Source organism: Gallus gallus, chromosome 13, assembly GCF_016699485.2.
Source record: "Gallus gallus isolate bGalGal1 chromosome 13, bGalGal1.mat.broiler.GRCg7b, whole genome shotgun sequence".
NCBI lineage: Eukaryota > Metazoa > Chordata > Aves > Galliformes > Phasianidae > Gallus > Gallus gallus.
In genome coordinates this window covers 17,870,702-17,895,338 of record NC_052544.1, presented here as the reverse complement: position 1 = coordinate 17,895,338, position 24,637 = coordinate 17,870,702, and the positions used below count along the sequence as shown (strand labels likewise).

At 50.4% G+C, this 24,637-nt stretch overlaps 2 long non-coding RNA genes across 3 annotated transcripts; one reads left to right on the top strand and one right to left on the bottom strand.

The window, feature by feature from the left end:
- Nucleotides 1-648: 648 nt before the first annotated feature.
- LOC107050915 lies at nucleotides 649-9,683 on the bottom strand. The gene is made up of 17 exons (XR_005839516.1): nucleotides 9,638-9,683; nucleotides 9,452-9,537; nucleotides 8,487-9,388; nucleotides 8,278-8,386; nucleotides 8,028-8,160; nucleotides 7,830-7,905; nucleotides 7,438-7,729; nucleotides 7,104-7,339; nucleotides 6,105-7,002; nucleotides 5,732-6,025; nucleotides 4,764-5,633; nucleotides 4,514-4,646; nucleotides 4,339-4,391; nucleotides 3,924-4,215; nucleotides 3,590-3,825; nucleotides 1,803-3,488; nucleotides 649-824 (listed from the first exon to the last, which is right to left on the bottom strand). It is a non-coding gene; the product is annotated as an uncharacterized LOC107050915 (long non-coding RNA).
- Nucleotides 9,684-22,266: 12,583 nt separating this feature from the next.
- On the top strand, nucleotides 22,267-23,818 carry LOC121106706. 2 transcript variants are annotated; one of them, XR_006931395.1, is made up of 2 exons: nucleotides 22,267-22,575; nucleotides 23,115-23,818. It is a non-coding gene; the product is annotated as an uncharacterized LOC121106706 (long non-coding RNA). The 2 variants fall into 2 exon arrangements; XR_006931394.1 differs by having other exon boundaries at nucleotides 22,267-22,632.
- Nucleotides 23,819-24,637: the final 819 nt, after the last annotated feature.

The following is a 24,637-nucleotide window of genomic DNA, read 5'->3' as shown; positions in this document are numbered from 1 at the left end:
CTGCTGTGCATGTCCCAGTCCAATTCAATGGGAGAATTTCACATGCGTATCTATTTCCACACATCCACCAATACCCAAAGGGAAGCTGACAGTGTTTTTGCCTATGCTACATTGATGCAGTCCCCATGCCCGCTATAGCAAATATATCTTTATCTCCAGACCGCACTGTATTGTTAGTGGCCCTAGGATCATGGTACCTGCCTTGCTGTCATCGAGCAGTCTCATTATAGCTCGTAAGCATCCCAAAATTGCCATATTCCCAACAACACCCTACACCTGACAGGTTCCTGCACCCAAAGTTTATATGGTTTGCACTGTTGTCATTCCTGCCTATAAAAATGGTTCAGGTATTAGTAATAATGACAAAAAAAAAAAAAAAAAAAAAATCAAATCAACAACCTTACTCTGATTTTCATCCACGCATTTACAATTTCCACCGTTTTCCATCTGATTTGTTACATAATTCAGTATTGTCCAATTTAGTGCAACTGCTGCGTAAATTGGCACACTTCCTACACTTCTTGGGAGAGTCATACAAACCCAACAGTCTGAAACACTAAAACCTTCCTTCAGCAAGATTTTCAATTAGCTTTACATACCTATTTTCCAGCCAAGCTAAAGCAACAGTTAAAACTATAGAAGACAGAAAAATATTAAGACATTTATTTTCTTAACATAAGTTTCAGAGCTCTCTTGGGGGTACAGGTCCACTGAAGTTTTGAGGCCTTCTTTGCCCTGCAGCGACACGTCCATGAAAGCGGCTCCTAAATTCAGATTGCCAGGTGGGCGTTGACAAATAGTCAAAATGGTCCATCCCGTTTCGACTAGGACAGTAGATCGGAAAGAAATGTAATATACACATAACAGCCTGGAAAAATATCATGTAACAATCCATCAAGGCCTCAGACACTACTCCCCAAAACCGCTACTTCTATTCCCCTGATCTGCCTCTGCAGGCTTATCAAACATTCAGTTAGTATTGAATGTGTGAAATTCACAAAAAGAAAAAAGAAAAACTCTGCATGATGGCAAGAAATGCTGTTCAGCCATGAAGGAAAAAACAATCTAAAGTTTGATGTCAGCAAACTAAGGCACTGACAACCCATCACTACTTCAGAGCCCTAACCAATTTAGCGTGAGGACAAATGTGATGAGCGTGGGAAAAGCTGGACTTGGACTACTGTTGCCTTCTGCAACTGCAATGTTAACCTCCTGCATTAGCCCTAGTGCGCACTGACCAATTACCTGATCAGGGCCAAATGACTGCAGACGTACACCAACATGATGAGCAGTAAAATGGCAGTCTATTCACTACTAAGCACAGCTTATATACCTTTACTTAAGCTATCGTGCCCTGTCCTGATTTGTCTGTACTGGATCTAACCCCTTACCACAATTCCTTATTTGGCTCCTATTGTCTCCTCATTCCTTCGCCTTCTTATCTTGTTTACTACATTAACAAGGACAGTCTGTCTGAGCACAACAGCACCCTTTCACTATGCTTAGGGAGAGGCCTATCCCATACGGCACGTATCCCCGCAAAGCACCTACTACAACAGACTACATTGGGGAATATTTGGGATTTGGGCCAAAGGGCACACAGAGTAATCACTTATCCCTTGCCAAGCATCAGTGCACAACCAGTGCACAAACACAGGAAGACATGTAAGCCCCATCGAATCTGGTAGTGGAGTCTCCAGTCCAACAAGAAAAGAAGAAACATTGGCATGTGGTACCAAACAACATGGGTTAGGATGAAATAAATGTAATTCCAGACACCCCAAATTATACAGGACACTCACACGATAGCTGTAGTGGAGCCTACATCTTCATTTTCCATCACACTGGGTCAAAGAACATCAGTTTACATTTCACTTGGTGTATCTCCAAAGAGGCATTGACAGGCAACATGAAACACAAGAAAACAGAGAAGAGTACCACCGCATAACAAGAAGACACGTTACTGAACCTAAAAAGAAAGAACACCACCATGTTGACAGGGAGGAACAGAAGGCACTGATATCCAGCAGTACTGGAGAGCCCTAAGCCAGCTGGTGTGGGGACAGACCAGGTGAGTGATGGTCGAGCCGGAGTTGGACTCCATCAGGGAACATTTGGACTTGGCAAGCACAGGGAGATTGCAAAGCGCCAGGTGGCAAGGAGAGAAAAGGAATGTGCTGCTGATGGATGTGAGAGGCAGTGCCAGCGGGGCGTCCCCCGCTTCAAGGGGCACTTCTCCTGTCTCACCCAGGGCAGCCTCTCTCCCCATTTCTTTTGGTTGAATTCTGAAGGCTTTGATCCATTGACACACCACATCTGCCTGGCCAGAGCGAGACATGGAGGCCAAAGGGAGCTCCTGCTTGGAAATAGAGGATGGGAAAGGTGGTGTCAAGCAAGAGGAACACCCTTGATAAGCCCAGTGAGCACAAGCGAAAACCAACAAGTCCATAGGACCTCTGCAAGCATGGGAACGACCTCAGGGGACAACAGAGCTTGCCAGACAGAGGAAGGAATAGATATTGGCATCCATCTACGGGTGTGGGTTCTTGCTGAGTCCACCAAGAGCCTCAGTAGAGTCCTTGCACTGCTCAGCAGGGTCACAACTCTCCAGTGCCACCTTATGAACACAAGAAAAGGTAAGTAGAGATTACCTTCTAGTGAGGATGCAGGAATCACTCACCCCTTTCCAAGGATCAGGGCACATCCCACACTGCAATCAAGGAGGTCAGGGAAGGCATCACCATGTGGTGGGTAAGTCTCCAATACTAGAAGGAAAGAAGAAACCTTCAAATCAGGTACTGAACCACATGGGTTACACAGAAAAACAGATGTCAAGCTAGAAACCCCAAGTCATACGACACACTCACTGCAAGCCTGTTTTGGAGTTTACCACTTGATTTTCCATCTCACTTGGTCAAACCTTACCAGAAATCATTTGGTTTATTGCAGACCCAGGATGGATCAATAAGCAGCCCGGAAAAAAAATAAAAAATAAAAAAACTAAGGCAAACATCACATAACAACAGGAAAACATACTGAACCTGGATATAAGAGAACAAACCCATGTTCTCTGGGATAAGCAGAAGGCACAGAGACCCCATCAGAACAGGGGACCCCTTATGATGGGCAAAGGAAGAACACCCGGTGACAGCAAGGTGAGCACAAGCGACAACCAACACCAAGCCCGTAGGACCTCTGCAAGCATGGAAATGACCTCAGGGGTCAGCAGAGCTTGCCAGACAGAGGAAGGCGTGCATCTTGGCATCCAACTATGGCTCTGCGTTCCTGTTCTATCCACCTAGATCCTCAGTAGACTTTTTGCGCTGAACAGAAGGCCACAGTTCTCCACCGTCACCTGTTGAACACAAACTACATTCTGGTAATGATGAAGGAATCACTTAGCCCTTTCCAAAGGTCCAGGCACTTCCAATGCTGCCACCCAGGGAGGTCAGGAAGTGCAAGAGCATCTGGTGCTGGTGTCCCCAATCCTAGAAGGAAAAAAGTATCCTTCACACACGGTAATGAACAAAATGGGGTAGGGAGGAGTAGTGGGCATCCCAGAAAAACCCAAATGAAACACAGCCCTCACCAGAAGTTTGCTTAGGAGCCTACATCCTCCTTTCCCACCACACTTGGCCAAACCTTACTAGATTGCATTTGGGTCATCGTAGATCCAACCAGGTGTACAATTCCATCCTGTAAAACAAAAGGAAGAAAAACACATCACAGAAGCATGAAATGGTACAGAACCTGAAAATAAAAGAACAAATTGAAGTACTCTGGGATCAGCAGAAGGCACGGAGATCCCACCAGAACTGGGGAGCCCTAAAGATGGCCAAAGGAAGAACACCCGGTGACAGCAAGGTGAGCACAAGCGACAACCAACACCAAGCCCGTAGGACCTCTGCAAGCGTGGGAACGACCTCACAGGTCAGCAGAGCTTGCCAGACAGAGGAAGGAGTGCATCTTGGCATCCATCTCTGGCTGTGGGTTCCTGCGGCGTCCACCAAATGCCTCCATAGAGTCCTTGCAGCGCCCCGGACAACTGCACTTCTCCCCTGCAACCTGCTCCACACAGCACAAGGCAAGTAGAGATTACCTTCTGGTCAGGATGAAGGAATCACTTACCCCTTATCCAGTGCTGAGGTCACATCCAACTCTGCAAACTGGGGAGAGAAGAACAGGCAACGCCATCTGACGGCAGAGTCTTCTATCCTAGAATCAAAGTTAAAACCCTCAATAGCACTACTGAACAACACGGGTTAGGGAGGAACACAAGTCATTCTAAGAACCCCAAGTCATGCACAGCACTCACCAGCAGCCTGTTGTGGTGCCTACCTCTTCTCTTGGCATCACGCTTGGGCAACGCAGAGCAGTCTGCATTTGGGTCACTGAAACTCCACCGAGGCGCCAACAGGCAACATGGAAGACAAGAAGAGAGAGAAGAGAAACACTCCATAACCTGTAGCAAACGCTCTGGAACCCAAAAAGCAAAGAACAGAACTGTACTGACTGGGAGGGACAGAAGGCACTGAGATCCCATCAGAACTGAGGAGCCCTAAGCCAGCTGGTGCGGGGACAGACCGGGTGAGTGTTGGTCAAGCTGGAGTTGGACTCCATCAGGGAACATTTGGACTTGGTGAGCCCTGGGAGACGGCAAAGCGTCGGGTGCCAAGGAGAGAGAAGGAACGTGCTGCCGGTGGATGCGAGAGGCAGCGCCAGCGGGGCGTCCCCCGCTTCAAGGGGCACTTCTCCTGTCTCACCCAGGGCAGCCTCTCTCCCCATTTCTTTTGGTTGAATTCTGAAGGCTTTGATCCATTGACACACCACATCTGCCTGGCCAGAGCGAGACATGGAGGCCAAAGGGAGCTCCTGCTTGGAAATGGAGGATGGGAAAGGGTGTCAAGTAAGAGGAACACCCTTGGAAAGCCAAGTGAGCACAAGCGAAAACCAACAACAAGCCCATAGGACCTCTGCAAGCATTGGAATGACCTCAGGGGACAACAGAGCTTGCCAGACAGAGGAAGGAATAGATATTGGCATCCATTTACGGGTGTGGGTTCTCGCTGTGTCCACCAAGAGCCTCAGTAGAGTCCTTGCACTGCTCAGCAGGGTCACAACTCTCCAGTGCCACCTTATGAACACAAGAAAAGGTAAGTAGAGATTACCTTCTAGTGAGGATGCAGGAATCACTCACCCCTTTCCAAGGATCAGGGCACATCCCACACTGCAATCAAGGAGGTCAGGGAAGGCATCACCATGTGGTGGGTAAGTCTCCAATACTAGAAGGAAAGAAGAAACCTTCAAATCAGGTACTGAACCACATGGGTTACACAGAAAAACAGATGTCAAGCTAGAAACCCCAAGTCATACGACACACTCACTGCAAGCCTGTTTTGGAGTTTACCACTTGATTTTCCATCTCACTTGGTCAAACCTTACCAGAAATCATTTGGTTTATTGCAGACCCAGGATGGATCAATAAGCAGCCCGGAAAAAAAATAAAAAATAAAAAAACTAAGGCAAACATCACATAACAACAGGAAAACATACTGAACCTGGATATAAGAGAACAAACCCATGTTCTCTGGGATAAGCAGAAGGCACGGAGATCCCACCAGAACTGGGGAGCCCTAAAGATGGCCAAAGGAAGAACACCCGGTGACAGCAAGGTGAGCACAAGCGACAACCAACACCAAGCCCGTAGGACCTCTGCAAGCGTGGGAACGACCTCACGGGTCAGCAGAGCTTGCCAGACAGAGGAAGGAGTGCATCTTGGCATCCATCTCTGGCTGTGGGTTCCTGCAGGCGTCCACCAAATGCCTCCATAGAGTCCTTGCAGCGCCCCGGACAACTGCACTTCTCCCCTGCAACCTGCTCCACACAGCACAAGGCAAGTAGAGATTACCTTCTGGTCAGGATGAAGGAATCACTTACCCCTTATCCAGTGCTGAGGTCACATCCAACTCTGCAAACTGGGGAGAGAAGAACAGGCAACAGCCATCTGATGGCAGAGTCTCCTATCCTAGAATCAAAGAACACAAGTCATTCTAAGAACCCCAAGTCATGCACAGCACTCACCAGCAGCCTGTTGTGGTGCCTACCTCTTCTCTTGGCATCACAATTGGTCAATGCAGAGCAGTCTGCATTTGGGTCACTGAAACTCTACCAAGGCGCCAACGGGCAACATGGAGGACAAGAAGAGAGAGAAGAGAAACACTCCATAACCTGTAGCAAACGCTCTGGAACCCAAAAGGCAAAGAACAGAGCCGTGCTGACTTGGAGCGACAGAAGGCACCAACAGCCAGCAATGCTGGGGAGCTCTAAGGGGTGAGTGTTGGTCAAGCTGGAGTTGGACTCCATCAGGGAACATTTGGACTTGGTGAGCCTGAGAGACAGCAAAGAGTTGGGTGCCAAGGAGAGAGAAGGAACGTGCTGCCGGTGGATGCGAGAGGCAGTGCCAGCGGGGCGTCCCCCACTCCAAGGGGCACTTCTCCTGTCTCACCCAGGGCAGCCTCTCTCAGTTGTTCTGCTTGGGATCTACACTCTGCATACCATTGGCGCACCACATCTGCCTGGCCAGAGCGAAACATGGAGGCCAAGGGGAGCTCCTGCTTGGAAACAGGGTGGGAAAAATATTATAAGGCAACAACCCCAGGTGAAAGCCAAGTGAACACAAGGCACAACCGACACCAAACAGATAGGACCTCTGCAAGCATGGAAATGACCTCAGGGGTCAGCAGAGCTTGCCAGACAGAGGAAGGCGTGCATCTTGGCATCCAACTATGGCTCTGCGTTCCTGTTCTATCCACCTAGATCCTCAGTAGACTTTTTGCGCTGAACAGAAGGCCACAGTTCTCCACCGTCACCTGTTGAACACAAACTACATTCTGGTAATGATGAAGGAATCACTTAGCCCTTTCCAAAGGTCCAGGCACTTCCAATGCTGCCACCCAGGGAGGTCAGGAAGTGCAAGAGCATCTGGTGCTGGTGTCCCCAATCCTAGAAGGAAAAAAGTATCCTTCACACACGGTAATGAACAAAATGGGGTAGGGAGGAGTAGTGGGCATCCCAGAAAAACCCAAATGAAACACAGCCCTCACCAGAAGTTTGCTTAGGAGCCTACATCCTCCTTTCCCACCACACTTGGCCAAACCTTACTAGATTGCATTTGGGTCATCGTAGATCCAACCAGGTGTACAATTCCATCCTGTAAAACAAAAGGAAGAAAAACACATCACAGAAGCATGAAATGGTACAGAACCTGAAAATAAAAGAACAAATTGAAGTACTCTGGGATCAGCAGAAGGCACGGAGATCCCACCAGAACTGGGGAGCCCTAAAGATGGCCAAAGGAAGAACACCCGGTGACAGCAAGGTGAGCACAAGCGACAACCAACACCAAGCCCGTAGGACCTCTGCAAGCGTGGGAACGACCTCACAGGTCAGCAGAGCTTGCCAGACAGAGGAAGGAGTGCATCTTGGCATCCATCTCTGGCTGTGGGTTCCTGCGGCGTCCACCAAATGCCTCCATAGAGTCCTTGCAGCGCCCCGGACAACTGCACTTCTCCCCTGCAACCTGCTCCACACAGCACAAGGCAAGTAGAGATTACCTTCTGGTCAGGATGAAGGAATCACTTACCCCTTATCCAGTGCTGAGGTCACATCCAACTCTGCAAACTGGGGAGAGAAGAACAGGCAACGCCATCTGACGGCAGAGTCTTCTATCCTAGAATCAAAGTTAAAACCCTCAATAGCACTACTGAACAACACGGGTTAGGGAGGAACACAAGTCATTCTAAGAACCCCAAGTCATGCACAGCACTCACCAGCAGCCTGTTGTGGTGCCTACCTCTTCTCTTGGCATCACGCTTGGGCAACGCAGAGCAGTCTGCATTTGGGTCACTGAAACTCCACCGAGGCGCCAACAGGCAACATGGAAGACAAGAAGAGAGAGAAGAGAAACACTCCATAACCTGTAGCAAACGCTCTGGAACCCAAAAAGCAAAGAACAGAACTGTACTGACTGGGAGGGACAGAAGGCACTGAGATCCCATCAGAACTGAGGAGCCCTAAGCCAGCTGGTGCGGGGACAGACCGGGTGAGTGTTGGTCAAGCTGGAGTTGGACTCCATCAGGGAACATTTGGACTTGGTGAGCCCTGGGAGACGGCAAAGCGTCGGGTGCCAAGGAGAGAGAAGGAACGTGCTGCCGGTGGATGCGAGAGGCAGCGCCAGCGGGGCGTCCCCCGCTTCAAGGGGCACTTCTCCTGTCTCACCCAGGGCAGCCTCTCTCCCCATTTCTTTTGGTTGAATTCTGAAGGCTTTGATCCATTGACACACCACATCTGCCTGGCCAGAGCGAGACATGGAGGCCAAAGGGAGCTCCTGCTTGGAAATGGAGGAGTGGGAAAGGGTGTCAAGTAAGAGGAACACCCTTGGAAAGCCAAGTGAGCACAAGCGAAAACCAACAACAAGCCCATAGGACCTCTGCAAGCATTGGAATGACCTCAGGGGACAACAGAGCTTGCCAGACAGAGGAAGGAATAGATATTGGCATCCATTTACGGGTGTGGGTTCTCGCTGTGTCCACCAAGAGCCTCAGTAGAGTCCTTGCACTGCTCAGCAGGGTCACAACTCTCCAGTGCCACCTTATGAACACAAGAAAAGGTAAGTAGAGATTACCTTCTAGTGAGGATGCAGGAATCACTCACCCCTTTCCAAGGATCAGGGCACATCCCACACTGCAATCAAGGAGGTCAGGGAAGGCATCACCATGTGGTGGGTAAGTCTCCAATACTAGAAGGAAAGAAGAAACCTTCAAATCAGGTACTGAACCACATGGGTTACACAGAAAAACAGATGTCAAGCTAGAAACCCCAAGTCATACGACACACTCACTGCAAGCCTGTTTTGGAGTTTACCACTTGATTTTCCATCTCACTTGGTCAAACCTTACCAGAAATCATTTGGTTTATTGCAGACCCAGGATGGATCAATAAGCAGCCCGGAAAAAAAATAAAAAATAAAAAAACTAAGGCAAACATCACATAACAACAGGAAAACATACTGAACCTGGATATAAGAGAACAAACCCATGTTCTCTGGGATAAGCAGAAGGCACAGAGACCCCATCAGAACAGGGGACCCCTTATGATGGGCAAAGGAAGAACACCCGGTGACAGCAAGGTGAGCACAAGCGACAACCAACACCAAGCCCGTAGGACCTCTGCAAGCGTGGGAACGACCTCACAGGTCAGCAGAGCTTGCCAGACAGAGGAAGGAGTGCATCTTGGCATCCATCTCTGGCTGTGGGTTCCTGCGGCGTCCACCAAATGCCTCCATAGAGTCCTTGCAGCACTCGAGAGGGTCACAACTCTCCACTGCCTCCTGATGGACACAAGACAAGGTAAGTAGAGATCACCTTCTGATAATGAAATACAGCTCTCTTACCCCTTTCTAAGGATCAGGGCATGTCCAACGCCGCAACCCAGGGAGGTCAGGAATGACAACAGCACCTGGTGGTGGAGTCTCCAGTCCTGGAAGGAAAGAAGAAGCCTTCATGTTTGGTGCTGAACAACACGGGTTAGTAAGTAAGAGTGGACATTCTAGGAACCCCGAGTCATGCACAGCACTCACCAGCAGCCTGTTTTGAAGCCTACCTCTTCTCTTGGCATCACAATTGGTCAATGCAGAGCAGGCTGCATTTGGGTCACTGAAACTCCACCGAGGCGCCAACAGGCAACATGGAGGACAAGAAGAGAGAGAAGAGAAACACTCCATAACCTGTAGCAAATGCTCTGGAAGCCAAAAGGCAAAGAACAGAGCCATGCTGATTGGGAGTGACAGAAGGCACCAACAGCCAGCAGTGCTGGGGAGCCCTAAGCCAGCTGGTGCAGGGACAGACCGGGGTGAGTGTTGGTCAAGCTGGAGTTGGACTCCATCAGGGAACATTTGGACTTGGTGAGCCCTGGGAGACGGCAAAGCATCGGGTGCCAAGGAGAGAGAAGGAACGTGCTGCCGGTGGATGCGAGAGGCAGCGCCAGCGGGGCGTCCCCCGCTTCAAGGGGCACTTCTCCTGTCTCACCCAGGGCAGCCTCTCTCCTCAGTTGTTCTGCTCAGGGTCTGGACTCTGCGTACCGTTGGCGCACCACATCTGCCTGGCCAGAGCGAGACACAGAGGCCAAGGGGAGCTCCTGCTTGGAAATAGAGGGTGGGAAAGGTGGTGTCAAGTAAGGAGAACACCCTTGGAAAGCCCAGGGAGCATGAGTACAAACTCACACCAATTCCATCGAATGTCCAGAAGAGCAGGAATGCTCTCTGGGAGCAACAGACCTTGGCAAACAAGATCAAGTGTTGATGTTGGTGTCCAGCGTTGGCTGTGGCTTCCTGCTGTGTCCATCAATGTCCTCAGTGGAGTCCTCACATCTCTTTGAAGAAGTCCTGGTGTCCAGAACCTTCTGCTCAACACTGAACCAAAAACAAGCAGATCAGCATCAAGCAAAGAAACAACAACAACTCAGCCCTTCCCAAGCCTCAGCACTCACCCAACCAAACAGCCAGAGCAACCTCTAGGCACAGACCCTTCTCCTTCAGCTGCCAGCCTTTAAATGAGCTCAGGGTGGGCTCTGGCTCCACCCAGTCCCACTCCACAGGGGAATTGCTTCCACCTGTGCTCCCTGGGCTGTTCACACCTTAACCAGGTGCTCCATCACTGCCTCTGGCCCACAGCTAACAGTTCGGACAGAATCAGAAACATTAACAGAATTAGTAACAAAATACAAGTTGGAAAAAGAATTAGAATTGGAAAAAAAATAGGTAAAGAATTATCAAGTAAAGAAGACATAGAATTAGTAAAGGAACTGGAAAAATAATTGAAAAAGTATGTAGAAAAGTAAAACGATTTAGAAAGAGAAAGGGACTTAGAACGAGAAAAAGAATTAGGGAAGTATTTAGAAGAAGAATGAGACAAAGAAAAAGAATGTGAAAAAGAAATAGAAAGCAGATAATTAAAAGAATAATAAAAAGTGGCTGGGAAAAAAGGGAATGACGTAGAAAAGTTACTAGAAAATAATATTAAACAGAATGGGAGTCAGAAAAGAAAAAGGCGAAGGAAAAAGAACGAGAAAAAGAATCAGAAACAGAAAATAATATTAAGGAAAGGAAAAAACAAAAAGATTAGAAAATAAAAAGTTCAAAGTATTCATAAAGCAAAAAGAAATTGGGAGGGGACGGGGCTTCCCCCAGGGAGGAGGGACAGGGTCTGGCTTTAAGGGTAACAGTATGAAGAAGAAATAGAAGAGGGATCAGAAAATTAGAAGTATGAATTAGAAAAGCAGGAAAAGGAATGGAAAATGGATTATACACAATAATTTGAATAACGAAGGAATCAGAAATAGAAAATAATATTACAAAAAGGATAAAAAGATAGAAAATGAAAAGTTAAAAGTATTCTTAAAGCAAACAGTAATTGGAGAGGAAGGTGAGGGGGCATGGCTCTGAGATCGCACTGCTCATGCGCTTGATTTGATCCCACACTGTGCATGCACCAGACCCAAGACCGCACTGCACATACTCCGGCAGTGATGCTACACTGTGTATGCACCAGCCCCATGGCCGTACTGTGTATGCACCATCCCTGGGACCACACTGCACATGCGCCAGCTCCAGGAACACACTGTGCATGCACCATCCCCAGAACCATACTGTGCATGCACCTCCTTCGAGATCGCACTGCACTTGTGCTAGCTCTGGGACCTCACTGCACATGTGCCAGCCCCTAGACCGCACTGCACATGTGCCATCTTTGAGACAGCAGTGTGCATGCACCAGCTCCGGGACCACACTGTGCATGTGGCATCTGCAAGAACACACTGAGCATGCGCCAGCCCCTGGGCCACACTGCGCATGCGCCAGTTCCGAGAATGCACTACGTATGTGTCATTGTGCACTCTTCATTTTGCATGCGCATTTTCTGGTACACACCTAAGCATGCAGTTTTTTGGACTCCTCATTATGCATGCAATGGGTGCAAGGTAAACTGGGAGCCAAAATATTCCGTTCCCGGGGCAGGCTCGGGTGTCAATCTGCCCGAGCAAATAGACAAGGAGCACTCAAGATTCGAAGAGAGAAAAGTACCACTGAGCCAAAGGTCCAAGAGTTGACTGCCTGCCCGCACCATAGAATTTTGTAGGAACACATGTTATTTATAAGCTTCATGGTGAATGTGCACCATTTCCTGGAGGACTAAGTATAATAAAGGTCAGCAGATTTGCTGCACAGTGTGACTACCTAAACCATTTCCGCATGCCTGCACACATGCATCCTGCTGCCTCCTGCACCAAACACGGTCACAATTTCACTGATTGGCCATGTGGGGGCATGAGAAAAACTGGTGCCCCCGTACCTGGCCTCGCCACTCTGAGATTCTGTCTGGCTCACCCAAGGCTCGGAAATATCCACTCAGTCAGTTTTGATATCAAGCAATTTGTTGTCAGCTCCTTCATTCACAACTGGTGCCAGGATCTGCTGCAGGGCGTCCTGACCACGGGCATGGCAGCTGAACCATTTCAGTAACAGTGGGATTCCCAGGCACAGTTTCAAGGATTTCAGTCTACTTTTGACCCAAAGGAAGAATTAATATGAAGCACAAGGTATGCATATGTCATCATGAGGCATGCTTCTCAGCATCACTTTCGGGAAACAGATAATGGATTTGTAATAAAAATCTCAGTACAGCAGTAACATACAACGTTATATAAGAATAGTACAGGAACACTTTACAAGGCAAGGAACTTTATGACCTCCGTCTGGGAAATCCAGCACCGTTTGCCTGCACCTCTTTGGCAACTATTCTAGATCCAGCTGTACATTCTATTCCAAAGCACAACTTAAAACTACAGTGGAAACAAAGGGAGTTCTACATAGGCAGAAAAACAAAACAAAACAAAGAACAACAACAAAAACAGTAGGTTTCTTTCAGTACTGAAAATAAGCAAGCAAGCAGTCAGTGACAGAAGCCATTCCTAGAACACCGCTATGGGAAACATAGTGGCAGAGAATAAAGTATCCACACTTCCCTGAACGACTGCTCCAAGAGAAAAAAAAAAAAAAAAGAAAGAAAGAAAAATAAATTTATTTTAGACATTATCTGTTTGAAGGCAGATACTACCCCCACACTTAAGGAAAAAAAATTACAGTGCACAGAGGGATCTCCAGCAATATGTGTAATTGGTCTAGGCAACAAGTGACACAGGTCTGTGTCATAAAGAACTGAAGTATAGTTGAAGTCAAGCTCCTAAGCTCCAGCTAACCCAACCAAATGGACATGCCTACGGACAGACAGAATCCTGAAGTAAGACAGCCAGTAAAAATGTCAAACAAAGCACCTGATTCTCAGCCTTCTCAGTCCTCTTCAAAAATCCAGAGGCCTCCCTGTTGGCTCCACCGCTGACCTGTAAAGCCCAAGCTCACAATCTGCTTGAAGTCCTTGTAACTAGACAAAAGAGAATTTCAATTGGACTGAATTTTAGGAAACCATTGCATTAGATCAAAAAGAGTGCCTCCCTGAGTGACTGAAAAAAAGACAGCATCACATCTATTTTTAATAAGGGAAGAAAGGATGACCCTGGTAATTACCAACATAACAGTCTCACCTCTGTGCTGGGAAAGAGCACAGAGCAGATCCTCCTGGAAGTTGCACTAAGGCACAAGTAAGACAGGGAAGGTGATACAGGAGAACCAGCACGGCTTCACCGAGGGTAAATCCTGCTTTACCAACCTAGTGGCTGTCTATGATGGTGCCACTGCATCAATAGACCAGTAAAGAGCCACTGGTACCATCTACCTGGACCTCAGTAAGGCCTTTGACACAATATCCCACAGCATCCTTCTCGCCAAATGGGAAAGATACAGATTTGACGGGTGGACTGTTGAATGGACAATGAACCGGCTACAGGATTGGGTCCAGAGAGCAGCGGTCAATGGCTCCATGTCTGGATGGTGATTGGTGATGAGTGTTGTCCCACAGGGGTCCATGCTGAGGCTGATACTCTTCAATATCTTCATCAGCGACATCACCAGTGGGGTCGAGTGCACCCTCAGAAAATTTGCTGACGACACCAAGCTGACACACCAGAGGGACAGGACGCCAAACAGAGGGACCTAGACAGGCTCAAGCAGCAGGCACAGGTGAACCTCATCAGGTTCAAAAAATCCAGGTGCAGTGTCCTGCACGTGGGACAAGAGAACCCCCCACTACCAATACATGCTGGGGGATGAAAAGACTGAGCATAGGCCTCTCCCAAAAGACCTGGAGGTACTGGTGAATGGCAAGCTGGACGTGAGCCAGCAATGTGCCCTCCCAGCCCAGAAAACCAACCATATCCTGGTCGGCATCAAAAGAAGCGTGGTCAGCAGGTGCAGGGAGGTGATCCTGCCCCTCTGCTCTGTACTGAAGAGGCCTCACCTGGAGTACTCCATCCAGATGTAGAGTCCTCAGTGCAGAAGAGACATGGACCTGTTGGAGCACAGCCAGAGGATGGCCACAAAAAAAGTGAACTAAGGGATCGAACACCTCTCCTACAAGGTCAGGCTGAGGGAGCTGGGGCTGTTCAGCCTGCAGAAGTGAAGGCTCTGAGGTGACCTGGTAACAGCCTTTCAATACCTAAAGAGGAGCTAAAGGAAAGAACAAGGGAACATTTAGGTTAGACATAAGGAAAATATCTTTTACAGCGAGGGTGGTGAGGCAGTGGAACAGGTTGCCCAGAGTTGTGGTGGATGCCCTGTCCCCTTCAAGGTGAGGCTGGATCAGGCCCTGGGCAACCTGATCTAGCCGTGGATGTCCTTGTTCACTGTAGGGAAATTGGACTAGATCATCATAAATGGTCCTTTCCAACTCTAAGGAGTTTATGGTATGATACCTGAAGCCATGAGACATGATGACACAAAGGACATCAATGGCCTGGTGTGCAACAAGGGCAGGCAGGGAAGCCTGCATGCTCAGCAGCTCTGGGGAAACTCACCAAGTACTCCACTCAGGAAGATCCAGACCAGTTGTAGAGCCTCTCTGTGCCAGTCTCAGTATTCAGTACATCAGAGGCCTTGCCTCATCACACTGTCGGGTCCCATAGCTGCAGAGCTAGCTATTTAATGGGGGGTCAGGGGATGGAAGGAAGAGGGGCAGGGGGTTTGGGTACCATACAGGTTAGGAAACTAATGGCATCCCCAGACAACTGGAATGGAGATATCTGGGGTGATCCTGATGAAGTGGCCCAGTGGAGAACAATCCCTTGTTTCCTATAAATACAAAGCCAGATCTGCCATAGAAACAGAAAGAACCATAGGACCCTGGGGCGGTCGGCCACAGTGTGCTCTGAGAATTATGCCCTGGCACCTGTTACCACTGACAGATTTGTAAGGGCGATATAGGAGAGAACCAGACAAAATGGGAACAGAATATTTGTGCTCACTATGCTCGAGTAGTGGAGACTGTATTATATCAAGTGAGGATGAAGAAAATGGCTACTGGGGCCCAGTGGTTTTCTTAAGCTCAGGTCCCAGCCTGGTAGATTCACCTCACTCTATCACTAGCCATGTAGCTTATTGGGCTGGAAAAATAGACCCCACTGAGCAAGGTAACCCCCATTTCATCTTTAAGTGAGCTTTCCACAGCTATCACAAAAGCTGCCTGCATACAAGCCATGCACAAACAAGGGGTTTGTGGTGTTCCATTATCTGCTTAAACCACTAGCTAGAGGAGCCCCAGAAATCCTTAAACCCCATCGAGCTGCAAAACAGAAAGAGATCAAAAGGGACACAGAACATAATTAGGAGACACAGAACGGACATGGAGAGAGGACACAGGGAGAACACAAAGACGCGGGTGGGGCACGAGGACACAGAGAGAACATATCATAAAATGGGCTGGGACACCGTGGCGACAGACAAACCAAGTTTGGAGTCCCAGGTTGGAGACTGTGAGATGAGAATCATGAAAGAGGGAACAGAGACTTAATGAGAAGGTAATGAGTTTAAGAAGAGTTGCAAAGAAGATCTGGAAAGCACAGAACCCCTTTATGGAAAAGAGCACCAGCTCCAGGCATTTCTGGAGTTGCAATGCTCAGTAAGCCAACCAGTATTACCTTGGGGCTAATTGAAGCATTCCAGAAATGAGATAATAGCAAAAGAAATGAATGTATGTCAGTTCCGCTACTACCAGGTCAGAGAAAGGGAGACAACCTCTTCACTTTTCTCAGAGAACAATTGAAGGGCATCATAAGGACAGGCATAGCAGATATAGCTACCCTAAACCAGCATAGAATCCTCTCAGAAAGGCAGAGATCAAAACCCTGCAATAAAAATAATAATAATTTAAAAAAATCACCTACCTCTTTCCAAGGACCAGGGCTCACCCAGCAATCCACAGGACACAGCCTCCAGAAAGAGACAATCCCTCTGTGGCTGCCAGCCCTTAAATGAGATTAGGGAGGGGTGGAGACAGGCTCAGCCCCATCTGGTCCCACAGGTGCATTGCTTCCACCTGTGCTCGTAGGGCTACACCCCTCACCAGGTGCTCCATCACTGCTTCAGGCTGTGATCTCAAAGATCCCATAAAGGCATAAAGAAAAAAAAAAAAAAAAAAAAAAAAGTAATTGTGTCTGCCTGTCCAGCAAGGGGAGGTTTATCAATGGACAAGCTATGATGGCCCACATATTTTGATTCCAGTCTGTCCTCAAAGGCAATTGGTGAAATTTCTAATAGACAGGGTAGCACAGATTTCAATACTGATACAGCAAGATGCTGAGAAGCTGCATGTGCAGCAAAAGAGCTAAGATTCCTGGTGTGAACAGAGCAAGTGCTGTCTGTCAGACTGCCTGGATCAGCTTATGGCTCCCCAGTGAGAAACATGTGTCATATACTCACTTTGCAATTGAAGACCATTGCAAAAATATTGTAGGATTTAGTGTCCTCAGTGGTTGAACCTGACACCTGTCTGTACAGCAGCGTGTAGCCTTTCGGCCCAAACCTCAAAGAAATAGGGAGGCTGCAGGGTAAGTACTTTGTGCAGCCCCTGAGCTCCTCAAATCAGAGATCACTGACGTACTGCAGTACCCCATTTCTGCTGAGGCACGATGTGGGATTTATGAAGACATAGCAGACTTGGAGAACAAGCAAATCATCTCCAGAATGCACTCGCTGTACAGCATGCCCACTGTTGCAGGGGGATGGCATGGGGAAGGAAGTGAGGAAATAAAGGGGAAAGCCTGAAAAAGAAATGGGGAAGGCATGGGGCAAGACATAGGGGAGTGAAGGGGAAAGGATAGAATACCTGAAGAGCAGCCTAAAAAGCAGTAACAAGCTCTGAGAGGACTGTAGAGTGCCAGATTCTGTATTGGGTGTGTATTTGTGTGTGTATATTGTCATTTTCATTAATCTTTGTGGAAACAATGTAATGGTCCACACGAATCTCAGAACTGCAGCTTTATGCAGTGTCTGCCTGTTTAGACATGCTAGGGCCTAAAGATATCCATTTTATGGCATTAAAAAGAATAAAAAGACAGAAATGAAACTTGGAGTTGAAGAAAAGCGCTTGGAAACAAATACATTAAAGTACGAACAAGACAGAGGGTGAGCGAACATTAATATGGCCCGGTACTTTCTGCCAACATGCTTTAATTTCATCATCATTAAATTTGCTGGGCAGTTACATTTTGGTATGTGAATATTTGAAACAATGCAACAGATGATGGCAAAAAGAAAAAAAAATCCCTTTCTCATTTTTACAGATATTCATAAGCACTTAGCACAGCTTTCATGGGCTTGGAGTACTTTACGTCTGTTTTCTTCGTCGTTGCCCCCATTCTAACTTCGTATTCTTCCCCCGTCATCACAAGAGAGAACGGATCGCTAGGGGCTGCGCCGAGGATCCGCGGCAATTTCGTCGGAGTATTTCTTTCCACTGTCTCTGCTACCGCCAGGTGGCCAATGCGCGGAACTGCAGCTGTATGCGGCGAGAATGCAGTACGCATGAGCGAAACCCTAGACAGCAGTACGCATGTACGCACCTCGAGACGGCAGTACGCATGCGCCAGAGTCGAGACGGCAGTACGCATGCGCGAGCTGCGGGACGGTAGTACGCATGCGCGAAAGTGTAGACAGCAGTACGCATGCGCGAGCCTCGAGACGGCAGTACGCATGCGCGAAAGTGTAGACGGTAGTACGCATGCGCGAAAGTGTAGACGGCACTACGCATGCGCGAGCCTCGAGATGGCAGTACGCATGCGCGACACGCGACACGGCAATACGCATGTGCGAGCCTCGAGACGGCAGTACGCATGCGCGAGCCGCGAGAAGGTAGTACGCATGCGCGACATTGTAGGCGGCAGTACGCATGCGCGAGCCGCGAACCGGCAGTACGCCTGCGCGACATTATGGACGGCAGTACGCATGCGCGGGATGCGAGACGGTAGTACGCATGCGCGATATCATAGACGGCAGGACGCAAGCGCGAACTTCAAGGCGGCACTACGCATGCGCGAACTGCGAGACGGTAGTACGCATGTGCGACACTAAAGACTGCAGTACGCATGCGCGAACTTCGAGGTGGCACTACGCATGCGCGACCCGCGAGACGGTAGTACGCATGCGTGACATTAAAGACGGCTGTACGCACGCGCCAGCCGCGAGACGGCAGTACGCATGCGCGAGACGCGAGACGGTAGTACGCATGCGCGAAAGTGTAGAGGGCAGTACGCCTGCGCGAGGCTCGAGACGTCAGTACGCATGCGCGAGCCTCGATATGGCAGTACGCATGCGCGAGCCTCGAGATAACAGTACGCATGCGCGAGCCTCGAGATGGCACTACGCATGCGCGAGACGCGAGACGGCAATACGCATGTGCGAGCCTCGAGACGGCAGTACGCATGCGCCAGAGTCGAGACGGCAGTACGCATGCGCGAGCTGCGGGACGGTAGTACGCATGCGCGAAAGTGTAGACAGCAGTACGCATGCGCGAGCCTCGAGACGGCAGTACGCATGCGCGAAAGTGTAGACGGTAGTACGCATGCGCGAAAGTGTAGACGGCACTACGCATGCGCGAGCCTCGAGATGGCAGTACGCATGCGCGACACGCGACACGGCAATACGCATGCGCGAGCCTCGAGATGGCAGTACGCATGCGCGAGACGCGAGACGGCAATACGCATGTGCGAGCCTCGAGACGGCAGTACGCATGCGCGAGACGCGAGACGGTAGTGCGCATGCGTGACATCAAAGACGGCTGTACGCATGCGCCAGCCGCGAGACGGCAGTACGCATGCGCGAGACGCGAGAAGGTAGTACGCATGCGCGAAAGTGTAGAGGGCAGTACGCATGCGCGACATGCGAGACGGTAGTACGCATGCGCGAAAGTCTAGGCGGCAGTACGCATGCGCGAGCATCGAGATGGCAGTACGCATGCGCGAGTTTCGAGACGGCAGTACGCATGCGCGATATTATAGACGGCAGGACGCATGCGCGAACTTCAAGGCGGCACTACGCATGCGCGAGCCGCGAAACGGTAGTACGCATGCGCGACCCTAAAGACGACAGTACGCATGCGCGGACTCCGACGTGGCACTACGCATGCGCGAGACGCGGGACGGTAGTGCGCACGCGCAACATTAAAGACGGCTGTACGCATGCGCCAGCCGCGAAACGGCAGTACGCATGCGCGAGCCTCGAGATGGCAGTACGCATGCGCGAGTTTCGAGACGGCAGTACGCATGCGCGATATTATAGACGGCAGGACGCATGCGCCACACTAAGGCCGACACTGCGCATGCGCGAACGTCGAGGCGGCAGTACGCATGCGCGAGCCGCGAGACGGTAGTACGCATGCGCGAAAGTCTAGACGGCAGTAGGCATGCGCGAGCCTCCAGATGGCAGTACGCATGCGCGAGTTTCGAGACGGTAGTACGCATGCGCGATATCATAGACGGCAGGACGCATGCGCGAACTTCAAGGCGGCACTACGCATGCGCGAGCCGCGAGACGGTAGTACGCATGCGCGACACTAAAGACGACAGTACGCATGCGCGGACTCGGACGTGGCACTACGCATGTGCGAGCCGGGAGACGGTAGTGCGCTTGCGCGAAAGTGTAGACAGCAGTACGCATGCGCGAAAGTGTAGAGGGCCGTACGCATGCGCGAGCCTGGAGACGGCAGTACGCATGCGCGAGACGCGAGACGGTAGTACGCATGCGCGAACGCGTAGACGGCACTGCGCATGCGCGAACGTCGAGACGGCACTACGCATGCGCGAGACGCGAGACGGTAGTACGCATGCGTGACATTAAAGACGGCTGTACGCATGCGCCAGCCGCGAGACGGCAGTACGCATGCGCGAGACGCGAGAAGGCAGTACGCTTGCGCGAGCCTCGAGACGGCAGTACGCATGCGCGAGCCTCGAGATGGCAGTACGCATGCGCGAGCCGCGAACCGGCTGTACGTATCCGCGACATTGTTGACGACAATACGCATGCGCGACATTACGGACGGCAGTACGCATGAGCGGGACTCGAGACAGTAGTATGCATGCGCCACATTGTAGACGGCAGAACGCATGAGCGAGTCGCGAGCAGGAAATATGCATGCGCGAGGATCGAAACGGCAGTACGCATGCGCGATATTATGGACGGCAGTACGCATGCGCGAGCTTCAAGAGCGCAACATGCATGCGCGAGCTGAGACACCGCAGTACGCATGCGCGAGCCGTGTGACGGTGGTACGCATGCGCGATCTACGGGAGCGCATTACGCATGCGCGAGCATCAATATCGCAATACGCATGCGCGAGCATCGAGACGGCAGTACGCATGCGGGAGATTCGAGACGGCAGTACGCATGCGCGACATTATAGACGAGAGTAAGCATGCGCAATCCGCGAGACGGTACTAGGCATGCGCGCGGTCCGTGACGGCAGTACGCATGGGCGAGATTATGGACGGCAGTACGCATATACGCGGTCTCGACACGGCAGTACGCATGTGCGAGCCACGAGACGGTAGTACGCCTGCGCAACATTGTAGACGGCAGTCCGCATGCGCGAGCCATGGCACGGCAGTACAAATGCGCGAGGCTCGAGACGGCAACACGCATGCGCCACCCCCGAGGCGTTAGTACGCATGCGCGACATTATGGACAGCAGTACGCACGCGCGAGCCGCGAGACGGTACTCCGCATGCGCGACATCATGGAAGGCAGTACGCATGAACGAGCTTCGAGACTGTAGTACGCATGCGCGACATTATAGACGGCAGTACGCACGCGCGAGCCTCGAGACGGTAGTCCGCATGCGCGACATCATGGAAGGCAGTACGCATGCGCGAGCTTCGTGACGGTAGTACGCATGCGCGACATTATAAACGGCAATACGCATGCGCGACGTCATGGAAGGCAGTACGCATGCGTGAGTCTTGAGACGGCAATACGCATGCGCGAAACGCTAGACGGTAGTACGCATGCGCGACGTTGTAGACGGCAGTCCGCATGCGCGTGCTTCGAGACGGCAGTAAGCATGCGCAATCCTCGAGATGGCAGTACGGATGCGCGATATTACTGACCGCAGTACGCGTGCGCGAGATTATGTACCTCAGTACGCATGCGCGAGCCTGGAGCCGGCAGTACGCATGCGTGAGCCCCGAGACGGTAGTACGCATGCGCGATATTACTGACCGCAGTATGCATGCGCGACATTATAGACGGCAGTATGCGTGCGCGAGCCCCGAAACGGTAGTACGCATGCGCGATATTACGGACAGCAGTATGCATGCGCGAGCCGCGAGGCGGTAATAAGCATGCGCGACATTACAGTCAGCAGTACGCATGCGCGAGCTTCGGAACGGCAGTACGCATGCGCAACATCATGGACGGCAGTACGCGTGCGCGAGCCGCGAAATGGTAGTACGCATGCGCAGTTTTATAGACGGCAGTAAGCATGCGCGACAGAATGAACGGCAGTACGCGTGCGCGAGCCGCGAGCAGGCAGTACGCATGCTCGAGCGTCGAGATGGCAGTACGCATGCGCTAACTGCGAGACGGCAGTACGCATGCGCTAACTGCGAGTCGGCAGTACGCATGTGCGACATTATGGACGTCAGTACGCATGCGCGAGATTCGAGACGGTAGTAGGCATGCGCGAATTTCGCGACGGCAGTACGCATGCGCGCGGTCCGTGACGGTAGTACGCATGCGCGACATTAAGGACGGCACTACGCATGCGCGACGTCATAGACAGCAGTACGCATGCGCGAGCCGGGTGACTGCAGTACTTACGCGCTAGATTGAAGATGGTACTATGCATGCGCGAATTTCGAGATGGCAGTAAGCATGCGCGATATTATGGACGGCAGTACGCTTGCGTGAGCCCCGAGACGGCAATACGCATGCGCGAGCCCCGAGACGGCAGTACGCATGCGGGAGTCGTGAGACGGCAGTATGCATGCGCGAGTCACGTAGCTGTGCTACGCATGCGCGATAGCCTTGACAGCACTAGGCATGAGCGAGCCTCGAGATGGTAGTACGCAAGCGCGACATGTGTGAGTGTAGTACGGCTGCGTGAACCGCGAGACGAAAGTACGCATGCGCCATCTTCGGTACGGCTGTACGCATGTGCAATCTTCGTGATGGCAGTACGCGTGCGTGTATCCCCAGGTAGCAGTACGCATGCGCCGTTCCTTTTGGGTGGGGGGGGCAGTACGCATGCGCTAGCCTTGAAACCACAGTACGCTTGCGCAACCGGTTAGGGCGTACTACGCATGCGCCGTAGGCTTGACATCCTTGCGCATGCGCTAACCTCGAGACGCCAGTACGCATGTGCTAGCCTAATGCACGTATTACGCATGCGCGAGATCCTTAAACGTAATACGCATGTGCGAACCTCGTGACGTCCGTACGCATGCGCGAACTGCGAGGCGGCAGTACGCATGCGCACTCCCGTGACAGTGAAATACATTCGCCAGTCTCGGTGGTACTCTAGTGTTTTCTAACGTGGACATACTATTTCTCATGCGTATTTTCGGGCACACACCTAAGCATGCTGTTTTTCGACTTCTTATTACGCATGCGACGGGCGTAGGGTACGTTCGGAGCCAAAATAGTCAGTTTCCGTGGCAGGCCCGCGTGTCAAACCCCCCGAGCAAAAAGGCAACGAACACTCAACACCGCAAGAGAGAAAAGAAGCGCTGAGCCCGAGGACCAGGAATTGACTGCCCGCCCGGCCCTCGGGGCTTAGGAGGAATGGATGCTAATTTTAAGCTTCACGGCGCATGCGTAGCACTGCCTGGAGGACTAAGTATAATAAAGATCGAAGGATGGGCTGCGCAAGACCGGACAATACATAAATGATTTCCGCGAGTCTGTGGGCATGCGTTTTGCTGCCTCCGCCTCCTAACAAACACGGCTGCAATTCCACCGATTGGCCATGTGGTGGCACCAGGGAGAGCCGAAACTAATTCTTCGCAGTTCCCACACTTGGCCACGAGAGGGCACCAGTGACCGTGGAAACCATGCCGATGCAGTTCCGCTGACTGGCCATGAGGGGGCACGAGATACCACGGGAACAACTCCCCCGACCGGTTTGACCGGTTCGCCAGGGCCTGCGACGGGTATCCGCTCGTCTCTTTCTTTCGATAGCAGTGGAAAAAAAAAAAACACAGGAGAGGAAAGGGGGGGAGAAAGGGAGACGACTTAAAAAAAAACAAGGAAAACTTCGACTCACCCACCAAACTAGTCCTAAGTGCTTACCATTACCTGCAAATAATTAAATACATAACCAGGAAATTGATCTTGTCACGTCTTTTTTTTTTTTTTTTTTTTAAATACATATACATACATATATTTCAGCCAGCATCTGATGTGATGAAAAAACATGGTCTCAATCGGACAGATGCGTGCAGCGAAGCCAAGGGTGCCTTGGAACGATCAACAGAGCAGTGCAAAACAGCCGTGCAACTCTTATAAGAAACATCACAGTAACAGCTTCCATACCTGGCCTCACCCATCTTAGATTCCATCTGGCTCACCCAAGGCTTGTAAAGATCCAGGAGATCAGATTTGATATTGAGCAATTTGTTGTCAGTTCTTTCATTCACAACCAGTGCCAGGATCTGCCGCAGGGCATTCTGACCATGGGCAGCACGGCTGAACGGTTTAAATAACAGCAAGATTTCCAGGCACAGTTTCAATGATTTCAGTCTACTTTTGACCTGAAGGAAGAATTAAAATGAAGCACAAGGTATGCATATGTCATCATGTGGCATGCTTCTCAGCATCACCTCTGGGAAACAGATAATGGATTTGTAATAATAATCTCAGTACAGCAGTAACATATGTTATATAAGAATATACAGGAACATTTGCAAGGAGGCAAGGAACTTTATGACCTGTGTCTGGGAAGTTCAGCACCATCTGCCCACAGACACCTATTTGGCAACTGTTCTAGATCAAGCTGTACATTCTGTTCCAGAGCGCAGCTCAAAACTACAAAGGAAACAAAGGGAGTTCTACGTAGGCAGAAGAAAAAGAATGGTAGCTTTCTTTCAGTACTGAAAATAAGCAAGTAAGCAATCAGTGACAGAAGCCATTCCTAGAATACCACTA